The sequence below is a fragment of the Excalfactoria chinensis genome, chromosome 1 (genome assembly GCF_039878825.1).
Source record: "Excalfactoria chinensis isolate bCotChi1 chromosome 1, bCotChi1.hap2, whole genome shotgun sequence".
In the NCBI taxonomy this organism is placed as follows: Eukaryota; Metazoa; Chordata; class Aves; order Galliformes; family Phasianidae; genus Excalfactoria; species Excalfactoria chinensis.
Window position 1 is genome coordinate 134957574 of NC_092825.1, and position 12390 is coordinate 134969963.

Consider the following 12390-nt stretch of genomic DNA (forward strand, 5'->3'; position numbering starts at 1 on the left):
TGCACGTGATTTGCAACTTTGCCTTTGAAATCAATGAAAACAGCTTCATTTTCCCTAAATATTTCTCTTTTATTGTGAAATAAGTTTTAGCTCTTGCAACATCTAAGCATCTACAGGTAACTAGGTTTTTGTAGGCAGGGGATGCTCCTTCCAGCTTTGGCTCTGAGGATGGCAAATTTCATGCACGTTTTCCAGCTGCAGAATGGCTTCCAGGACACTAGATGACAATACATGGGATAGATATCTCTCAGAACATTACTGAGTACCGTGCATCATGTGTGTCAGTCAACATGTGCCACCAGTGTCAAAGCCACTATTTATAGATTTGCTACTGTGGTGCGACAGTGTGATTCTGAGATTAGCATTAAAGCTACCCCGAACAGTGCTGATGGTATTCTAGGTCTGATTCTGAGAATCAGCAAATCTGCTTCAATCTCAACAGTACATAGCCATTCTCTACCTTGCTTGTGTAGGCCTGTCATTACAAACAACAAATCCCCTTTGACGTTCTTCGGGCAAGAGTGTTGAGGATACTCACCACCTCTTTCACCCAGAAGTTGGAGTCTTGGATTCAAGTTTCATTTCTGTCTAAGCTTGAATCTTTCTGCTAACTAGAAAACTCTAGCTGCAACAGGAGCCTTTTCTATTTTGTGTGGAAGAGTCCCAAAGTGAACAAGAGACAACTTGACCTAGTATCTTACCAGTGCAGGCATTGACATGGATGGAGTACAGGGATTTTCATTCTTTCTCTAATTAAGAGGAATTATTCTATGCAAAATATCAATTGGAGTTAGTACAAGACCTCTTGCAAGCAATTACCTTGGTCTCCAATCACAGATTTCACCCACTCATGTCTACTTTCAACCTTGCCTCAGTTACAACATGTTTAAAGGCGGAATCAGTATACTAGTTAAACTGGGGGCAAAGGCTTTTGATAACATCGTATTAGGCAATGGAAGGACTTCAGTATTCTGAGTGAATCTATTAATTACCAAGGTCTTCAGTAAATGTCCCTACTCATTCCAACTTAATGAGGTGGTTTTAGCTTTGGTATTTAACTCTTTAAGTTATAGTGTGGATAGATGGTAAGAGGTGGACAGCAAGATGTACCTGAGTCTGGTCATTTCCTTTCTGTTGTCTTCTGATGGCACTGGCTCTTGTGAGTCCCATCTGAGTGCAAATCAACAAAGGTACAGAAGGAGCAGTTTCCCACCTGCACATTCAAAGAACTGATTAGTTATGAAAAACTAAAAAGATGAAGTTCATTTGGCCAGACAATGACCTGATCAAAAAGCTGCCATTGGCATTCGGTACCTGTTCAACCTCAAACATCTAGTGGTAATCTGAAGTGCCTTCTGGTACAAAATTAAAGGTATAGTTGATTTTTTAACCATTTGTTTCCTTGAAAATAGAGACAAAAATTAAATAGTCTGCTGACCTTTTGTCATAGAGTCATGGAATCATTTGAGTTGGGAGGGACCTTTAAAGGTCCTCTAGTCCAACTCCTCTGTAATTAACAGGGATCAGGTTGCTCAGAACCTGATCCAGCCTGACCTTGAATGTTTCCAGTGATGTGGCGTCTGCCACATTTTAGCATTCTCAGGTTGTTATCAACATTCTCAGCCTGTTGTCAGAAGGGAGGTGTTCCATCCTTTGTATCATTTTTGTGGCCCTACTCTGGATGCACTTCATCAGGTTCATTACTCTTCTGTACTGAGGACCCCATGTCTGGACGCAGTACTCCAAGTGAGGTTTCACCAGTGCAAAGTAGGAAGAAGTCGCAGAGATGTGCATGGGAGATCAGCTCAAGGACAAATATAAGAAATGACCACCTGTTATCATAAAGAAAACTTAACAAGCTTAACTTGTCTCAGCTCAAAAAGTGTTGAGAAAGACCTTTATTTTAGGTATCCAAGTGTACTAGTGAGTTTTGGGATTGTGTAAACAGCCTTCCTTGAGATAATTAGTGGAGGGAAGCAGCGTGGGTGGAGAAGGGTGTTGTCGACTCAGAAAAACCCAAGGTATAAAAAGCTGGACAGCCAATAAATAAAAATTGAAGAGAGCCACAGCCTTGATCTGGTTTCAACTCATGTGTACCTCCCCCGTGGTAGGGACACCCAGTGTTGTAGTGTTGACCATATTGAGACCAGTAATGGAAATTATGTTTGTGTTGTGATTCAACATTATATTGCAACTGCTATATTGCACTTGTGATTTCAGTACAGGGCTGTGGCACTCTGATAAATCCAAATCCTCTGTAACATCAAATATCTGCAAATAAGGAAATGTGCAATTAAACATGAAGACCTCCTCATGTGGAACATCTCGAAGAATTGTTCAGAGAGTATTGGGCTTTGGCACACCTCCAGCCATAAAAGCCATGAGGGTCACTGCCAAGCATAGCTGGCAGTTGACACTATTGGTAGCATTCCTTCCCAGGAATTATTCAAGTCGTTGCAGATTGTGTTCCAATCACAAAGCGATTTATTGAAATATATCTTCCCTGAGAAGACTAGAAATGCATTTAGTGAGGAACAATGCAAGCACTGCAAGCAATCAGAGAGAATTATAAGTTTAACTTACAGCTGAGGTTTGCAATGGTGTTAAACAGAATAATGAGTATCTGGCAAATGTGGCCTCCATGATCAGTCTTCTGTTCAAAGCGAAGGTTACACATTCTGTTTAAGAACATAAATGAAAGTGAGACAAGCGGGCCTTCATCAGCGTAAGTCAAATGTGACTGAGAGCTGTAGAGTTTTCTTTAAATTTGCTGTGCAATTAAACAAAGAAATTGTTGGATAAAAAATATGTACTTGTTATTTATGAAGGTGCTCAGATTCACTTCTTATGTTTCTCTGAACCTTGAAACATATCTTTTTATCAGACTTCCTCTTGCATAGGATACAGAGATTTATAGCAGAAATATAAAAAACAGTAGAACATATTTAAATAGAAATTTATGTATGTAAAAACAACAACAACAAAAAACAGCAACAACAACAACAAGAAAACCCAACTGAAACAGCAATGCCAACCAAAAGATAAAGGACATTATATATAGATTGCAAAGTCCATGACTAACAGCAGGCAATGGTGTAAATAGCAAGGAATGTGTCTGGGACCAGACAACCAAAGCTATGGTGTGACCACAGCATGATGAAAACTCAAACTTGCAAGATTAGGATGACAGCAAGGTTACAGCAAGGTTGTAGTCACAAAGGTATTCACATGAGGAAACCAACCATGGTTAGCAACCTTCCCTAAAGCTTATGGAAAAAGAAGTAAGCAAAATTCTTAGGCAAAAGTTGATACCACTGTAACTAACTCATGAAGTGTATAAATGACATCCAGAACTCACTGTCAGCAAGAGGAATCTAGGAGGTTTGGCTAGGAGTTGACAGCTGATGTCCCTTGTTCCCTGTGTCATTTATACATAAACTTGGCAAGACCACAAGGACATACGTGTTGCTGCAAGTGGATGTATAGGTGTAACCTCTGAGGTAATTAATGTAATGATCAAAATTAGTTTTGCTTAATGTAAGTACCGCTTTCATCCATGTGATTTCACACTAATGTTTGTTATATTAAATTTATGCAATCACAGGAATATTGTATTAACAGGGTGACTGCCAAAGCAGTTCAGCACTGCAGCAGACATTATTTTTACGAAAGCCATTTGGGTGTTCTTATGCATTTAATTGGTTGGATTTTGTAAGACATCACAGCTTTGTTTCATTTCAAATTTATGGAGGTAAATACTCTTGTGCAAGTTGCAATATTATAGTCTTAAGTACAGCTTAATTCAATTCAATAATTCAAGCTTATTTGTGCTGGAATGTAAAGCATACATCCTTATAAGCTGCTTAAACACTAAAGCTTTTGAAGCTGAAAAATGTATCACATATCTATATGCATATAAGAGATATATTCCTTATGGTAGAACTCAGGAGCCTATGTTTTAGAAATGCTTCATTTGTTTAGAAGTAAATATATGAAGTATTTGAGACTGTATTTTCTTAGTCAGAAACTGTGCAGTAAGCCAACAAAGAATGTATGCAAACTTTTCTGTAGACAATGCTTCTTCTTATAGATGAGCTTGAACTCAAGAAACTACAAACCTCACACAAACTAGTGGCGGCATGTATTAACACTTTACATCTTGCATTCATAAGAAATATAGGGAAATTAACAGAGTGTATTAGTAAACCTGAGTGGGGATTTCACTGACTGTCTTCAAGGGCATAGAGACAGTCATGGCACATTATGGAGAAAAGGAGGCATAGGAGAAAACTACAGGACCCTGTACAATGTAATGGACATTTTTATGCTTTCCAATGAGCGACAAAAAGCAACGTAGCCTATGACTTCTATGGTATTGTTTGCTTAATCTCCAGTAATTTACGCACAAATGCACACATCTGGTACATTTTCAGCGGAGGTAAAGTTGGAATGTGTTTTGAAAAGTGGCATCAAGGAAGCATCCTTGCAGCATACCGATTGTAAATTATACAATCTATTCTCATTACAACTCAAGGACTAATGGGATGGTAAGAAACCACCATACCATGCTAGCTAAATTTGCCAACATCCACCTTGTCTGAATCATAGAATGGTTTGGGATGGAAGGACCTTTAAAGACCACTCAGTTCCAACCCTCTGCTATGGACAGCGTTGTAACTCACAAGATCAGGCTGCCCAGGATCCCATCCAGCCCAACCTTAGAACATTTCCAGGGGTGGCTCATCCACAGCTTCTCTGGGCAGCCTGTTCCAGCTCCTCATTACTTCCCGAGTAATAAGAAATTCTCTTAACATCTAATGTAAACCTATTCTTATTTTGTTTAAAACTGGACTGGTTCTTTTGTCACAATCCCAGACAAAGAGATCCCTCCCCATCCTTCCTGTAAGTGTCCTTTGAATGACCACAGTAAGGTATGTTGGACCCTTCTCCTCTCCCGGTTGCAGTGGCCCTGCAACTGAAGGAATTATTCTCCAAGAAAGATTTGTCTAGGTCATGTTACATGATCATTTGGTATCCAAGTTAAAAATCCATACTTCACTACAACTAGGAAGAAAACATACCAGGATACCTGCTGGAGTAACTAAAATTGCATTTCTGACAATTTGGGATATATTACAAGACCTTGCTGGAGTCTTGCCTATAGTTTTACAACTTACACTTAAAGACAGCCATGATTGTCCAACCTTTTGGTTTGCCTGGGCCACATGAACTGAACAGGAAATATCTTGGCCCACATACACAAACGTCACTCAGAAAGTAATGCTTCCTACTTATCTCCTTGAAAAATACAACAGATACAAAGAGTACAATCACACTGGTTCATAGAGCAAAATCTCGGCTACAAAGCACTCTTTCAATATTGTCACCACCATTAGCTATATGTTTTCACCAATAATAAACAAGAGCCTGCATGGCATCTTCATCAAAATCTTCACCTGTGGAGGTGGCCCACTGTTGCCACTGCTGAAACACACCACCTACCACCTCACTGTGCTCACATCCACTGTTTGGTGTCCATAAATGTTCAGCAGGTGTCAGTGGGTGCCGGTTTTTCCACACAGACAAATTCAATGACACACTTTTTCTTCATATGTATTTCCATGTCACACCCCATTCTGTCAGACTGCCTCTCTGCTGCCATCTGTGGCATGACAGCATAAACAGGATATTGGTGAAAAGCTTAAATCTCTACTGCCGTACCAAGTTGGCCACCTCATCACGGGCCAACATAATAAAACAGGAGGCATTACTTTTGGAGCGGCTCTCATAAAATATATAATACTGTTAGTGAATATAAACAACAAAACTTATTTTATTTCTTTTAATTTTATTCTAAACATTAAAAAAAATGTCCTGTTTTCAGCTCAGACAGTGTTAATAGCACACTGATGGTTTGGCTGTTGTGAGCAACCAGTGGATAGCCTGGGCTGGGCCAGGCCACTTGATGGAGCAGAGCTGCCACGATGATGTGAGGCAGGGGGCAGCCTCAGGATGGGCTGGCCCAGATACATGTGGGCCCTCGGTTTGACATGCCTGAAATAGATCTACAGATTAGCTCAAGTCTTTAAACTAACTTTTGTTTGTTGGTGGTTTTGTTGTTGTTTCCCCCCCCCCCCCCCCAAGTTGCTCTCTTCATTTTTTTATTACTCTTCTACTTTCACAGAAAAGCAAAGATGCCTTTGAAATATGAATTCAAAATAAATCTAGAAATCTGGTAGAATACTGTTAGAAGAACAAGCTGTCAAGAATCTCCAGGAGGGTGTTTTGACTGCTTCTAGGAAATATCTTTCAATATCTTTTTGGAAGAGCTTCACGACTACTTCCAGGTGATAGTGAGAATGATTGGTTTCTCAGAGGTGATTTCTGGGTAACTTAATGCCTGAAAAATTTATTTTAGCACAGAAGGCCAGTGAGTCCATCTGATTCTGTATCCTGTCTCCCAGGGAAGGCACGTGACACCTGGGGAAGAATAAGACCTGGGCAAATCAAAGCATTGTTTGTGAATAGTCTCCTACCCTTTCATTATTTTCAGACCAAGCTATTTCCTGAAACTAATGAGGCTTGTATATGAGCTTCAAAGCTCGGTGTTTCAGATTCCAAAACAAAAAAAATACGTATCTCTTGGAAGACACATTCTGCCAGAGATGCAGTGGGTGGAATGTGGTTTTGTTTTGCAGAATATAAAAAACACACCCCTAAGTCATCATTACTTCTATTGAAGTAGTGTCACAAATTAAATGTATGTTATAGTTCTCCTCTTGAGGGCAGCAAACATTCAGAACTAAATGTTCATGTTAATGTTGTAATGAAGAATATCTGGAAATGATGACAGTTCAGTGTTAGCTTGCCCAATGTTCCCAGTGATCAAGAGGACAGCTGTTATGGTTTAACCCCAGTGGACGGCTTTACCGCACAGAGCTGCTTGCTCACTCCCTCCAGGTGATGGGCAAGAAAATTGGAAAGATAAAGGTGAGAGAACCTGTGGGCTGAGATTAAGGCAGGTTAATAGGTAAGACAAAACTGCGTGCTCAAGCAAAACAAGGCAAACAACTCACTTGGTACTTCCAATCAGCAGGCAGATATTCAGTCACTTCCAGGAAAGCAGAGCTTGTCATGTGTAATGGTTTCTTGGGAAGACAAATACCATCACTTGGAACATCTTTCCAGTTTTCTTACTCAGCGTGATGCTCATTCGTTATGGCATATCACTTTGGTCATTTGGGTCACCTGTTCTGGCTGCATCCCCTCATGGATTCTTGTGCATCTTCAGCTCCTCACTGGCAGGGCAGCACGAGAAATAGGGAAGTCTTTGGTCCTGTACAAGCACTGCTCTGACACAACTGAAAACATCAGTGTTCTGTCACCACTGTTTACATCAAGAATTCAAAACATAGCACAATACAGGTCCTCTACAAAGAAAATTAAATCTATCCTAGCCAAAACCATTAAAACAGCTCTACACACTGCTCTACAGCTCTTGCATTAAAGGATAAAGCCTGAAAGTTTAACTGAAAAATAGAGCGTATGAAACCAAGACTTAATGACATAAACCAACAGAGTAACTGAACAGTAGACAAGTAGCCATTTGTACTTGTGATTGTAAGGCAAAGTGAAAAAATGTGGACATCTACTATGAATTATGCTGTTTTCATTTTCTGTGCATTGCTGCAACTAATGTCAATTGAGTGTGGTGAAGTTTAACACAAGCTTTCAAAATGTGGCTTGAATTCTAAGAATATACATTGACATATCTCATTTTACTGTTACATTGATCTTATTAATAGGAAATGCAACTCAGAACTTTAATCCTTGCTTTTAACCCAGAAAGTAAGCCTAACCCAGGAATGACCTGCTTCTCTTGAAAGAAGATTTATTTCATATGCTAGAAAACATAATACCCTGAAACTTGGAGAGCAAGCCAGAGCTCATAGGAACAGCAGAGAGAGTTTGATTGTCCTCTATTCATTTTGTGTTATTTCCAGCTGCCAGAGAAGCTTATTTCCAGTGTGGTATAGCTGTTTTGTGCCCAACTATACACTACAGCTCTAGTAACAAAATGTAGTTCGGAGCAATTATCTAAATCCTCTTCTCAAATACTCAAGTAATGTACATCTACTTCACTGTTGGTGATAAAGATCAGTTCTTCGTAAGGGAAAAGGAATTTGGGTAAGTGATCCCCAAGGAATATGACATGCTCCAAAAGAATGAAATTCATGCTGCTGTGAAAGGCAGTGAATGTTAAGGAGACTAGACTATGCAGGGTTGTTCTGCATAGTGTACCAAATGAGCTGCATTCAGGTTGGTGAAAGAGCATGTGATGTGACACTCCATCCATCTACATGGTTGGACTTACTTTCAGGGATGGCTGATTCCTATTAGCAGCCATTTCAGCTTGTTCCTTGCCTGTCTGTAAGCCTCTGTTTTTGGATCATGTGGAGCCCTCTTCTGCTTAAGTCATCTCTTGCAAAAGTCCTTTGGAGTGGTAACCTAGCAGCCTGTCTAGTGTAGGGAGAAGTTTCCTCTTTTCCCAGGCAGATCCCTATTCAACTTGAAGAGTGACTTATCCTGGCCAGACAAGAAGAAATGTTTTGCTCCATCTGCTCTAATGTGCCCAGAAGCATTAGTCTGATAAACACTGTACATCTTGCTGTCACAGCAAGCCTCGGTATGGTGCTTCTGCATTCAAGGGTATAAAACTCATAAACCTTTGTATTTTTGCAGATGTTATCAACTTACATGTCACATTTGGCAGGGTTCATAAATGTCATCACCCATTGTTTCTAAGAAAACACCAGAAGTTTTCTTTGCCCATATGAACTTCTTTAAATCCCTTCTGCACTGCTTATTCACTCTCCTACTATTAGCTGTTTTTAATATAACTTGAAAATTTGAAGTATGTATTTTTGCACAGAAATACATACATATTTCTTACACGTGTATTTCAAATCTCATCAAGGGTCATAGCACTCAAATAGGAAACAATAGCTAATACTCAATATGCAAAATGTTTCAGATTAGCCATGCAGAATATATATAAATGATTAACTTTCTGGCCACTAGATGTGACTGTTGCTCTATGTAAATGCAGCTGAATTTATTGCTATGAATTCTAGTTATTTGGAAACATTATGTGTAGTAACTATAGCTTTCTAACATTGTCTTTAATTTTATAAATTAAATGTTCACTATTTACTTTAAAAATTACACCTTAGAAGTTTCAGAGCAATGGAAATACATTATTTAATCATTCCAAAGTCAGTCTAACAATTAGAACACTGTGTTAGAATGACAAAATATTTTGCTATGGAAAAATAAATCAGTAGTAGAAATAAATTAGTAGATCTTTGGGCTGAAGTTCTACTAGATGCTCTTCAACACACAAAATATTTCATAGTGGGATATTAGCCTTTTCTTCCACTAACTTCATAGAATCATAGAATGGTTTGGGTTGGAAGGGACCTCCAAGGTCAACTGTCTCCAATCCCCCTGCTATAGGCAGGGTCACCTTACTCTAGACAAGGTTGCTCACAGCCCCATCCAGCCTGGCCTTGAATGCCTCCAGCATAGGAGCATCCCTCTCGGGGCAACATGTTCCAGTGTCTCACCACCCTCACAGTAAAGAATTTCTCCCTAATATCTAGTCTAAATCTACCCTCATCCTGCCACTATGCACTCATAAAAAATCCCTTCCCAGCCTTTCTGTAGGCCTCTTCAGGTACTGGATGGCCACCATAAGGTCCCCCTTGGCGCCTTATCTTTTCCAGGCTGAAAAGTTCCAACTTTCTCAGCCTGTTCCTGTAGGCAAGGTGCTCCAGCCCTCAACATTACTAAAAATTCCAAAATTACCATTATGCTTAATTTATAATAAATTCAATAAATATGTTGATTTTTATTTATTTATTTTTTTTTCAATATAATAAGAATGGAATACTTAACACTTGTATGTTCCCTTCAGTTAAGTAGTTCTAAATGTCCCATGTGCCTACTGTCCTATCCTCCTACCATATACCACTTTGGACAGCCAGATTCCTATCTCCTTGACGACATCCCCACTGACGGCAAAGTGGCTGTAAGGTGCCCCCTAATCTGTCTCACTCTACAGTGGTCAAACCACACTGCTCTGACCTCTTCTCTAGGGCAACTGCTCCAGCCATGAACCTGCTTCAGTTTATCAGTGTCTTTCCTGTATCGGAGCAGGGCAACACTGACCACAGTACCTGCATGTTCTCTAGTGAGCACTGAGAAATGGATAACCACTGCTTCGATGTCCTGGCTAGGCTCCTGCTGATGCAGCCCTGGATGTTGTTGGCCACTTCTGCTGCCAGGGGATGCTGGTGTCTTGTGCTCATGTAATGGTTTGAAATAGGAAGCACATCACAGAAACAAGTTTTCAGCTTTTTCTAAATGGAAGAAGTTGTAAGTGAGCTCTACATGGATCTGTGTTAGGATAATTGCATGTGCCTAGAGAAGGGGACAAATTGGTGAGTGTGAAGATAAGGGTTTTTTGGATGTTACTATGCTATTCATGAAAATGAGAGTGAGGGAATATTGTGAAGACGAATGTACACATGCAGAAAAAACCCTTGCTTCATATGTGCATATGTAGATTTTTCTTAATATATGATGCATATTAACACACGTAAATATAGATGTATGTATAATAAAAAAATGCCATTTTTTATTATTGTGTATAACTTTATGAAATTATTGAATCAATTCCAGATTGGGGTCAAAAAATAAATTAAATATATATATAAAAAAATAAAAAATAGCAGAAGGAGGAGAGAACAAGACAGAACATTATTATGCTATGGCCCCATGTTTCATCTAGTTCTTCTTTCTTCATCTCAAAAAGGGAACAATGCAAATGATATTCAGACAGGAGAAAAAAAGATGCAGAACAGGAAGGAGGAGGAGGCAGCAGTTACTCCTTTCCACATCAGATACACTCCAGTGTCCTCTGCTGTTCAGAAATGTGGGAAAAAAGAAAAGCCATTGTAATCTTTGCATTGGCAATATCAATAATTTCTTTCTCCATTTTATAAACTTGCTTAATACTGCTTTTTCAAGAGTCACACTGAGGATCTTCCAGCCTTGTGTGCAGCAAAGTCTGCTCTATTACTAGGTCAAGGCCTTCTCCTTTTCTCCTAGCAAGAGAAATATCTGTAATCTTGGCACTTCCCATAGTATTTCTTCATCATTCAGACCAGTCCCATTGAAGCCCTACCAGAAATGAAGTGATTCACCACCCAGGGCAACTTTCCATCTGTGAACAATGTTTAAAGGCCTGAATGAATTTTTTAAGCACTGCTGGGTGTTTAAAATATCTGGGACTCATCACCTGGAACACTGAAACCTGGTCTGTTAGTTTTAGTGTAAGGCACCAGGCAGCTGCATTACAGAGGTTGGGTACCATCTCCTTCTGCTAGAAGTACACTCAGATCTCATCCCACTGCCTCATGGCTCGAGGATGATGCACAGGCACATGGCAACTGTTCAACTTGCACCATGCAGGCAGGGCACTGCTTCATCAAGCGCAGTCTGCCAGCAACCTGTAGGCTGCTGAGAAAAAGACTGCTTGTCTTTTCTCTGAGAAAAGACATAAAATGAATTAGGAGTTACAAGTGCACATTTCTTAACCCTGAGGCATCATGTACGATTCCTTTCCATTCCACCTGGCCTATGTAAAATTCAATTTCTTGGCTTTAAATATTAAAATTATTATTTTCTTCAATATTAACATTTACATTTCTAAAATGTTGGCAGTACTCATTACTTGCAAGAGCCTAGGTGTGTTCACATACATATCAGTGGCAGTTGTCCTGATGTTAAGAGTACTCAGAGTCCTGCCCATCACCTTCACATTATCCCATAGTTCATTTAAAATAAAATCATATCTAATGACTTTAATTGTGTCTAGTGAATTCAAAGGAAGTTCCTTTTCTTGTTTCATCAGCCCTATTATCCCTTTTTCCTTGATTTTACTCAAAGTTACAGAGAGTGACAGAAGACAAAAAAGAACTGGAAAATAACGAGATGTGCACTAAGATAGATTTGTAGGTACTCATCTTGGGTACATAAAGTTAGTTGTTTTATGTTCATTAACATAAACTGCCTGGTTTTTAGTACATTTAGCCAGTCAGAATTCCTGTGGATCATGCAACTGTTGTGCTCACAGTAAGGTCCAGTTATGACTACTCATGTAGGAGTAGTTATCAACCACAGTTTCCATAGTAGACTCCAAGTGAGCAAAGAATCCATCCCATGAGAATTGCCATGGCTCTCTTAAGAATAAGGGTAACTTACAGGGCTTACCTGTGTCTCTATGACTCCAAGAAATGACAGAAATCAGCTGTTTTTCAGAACCTT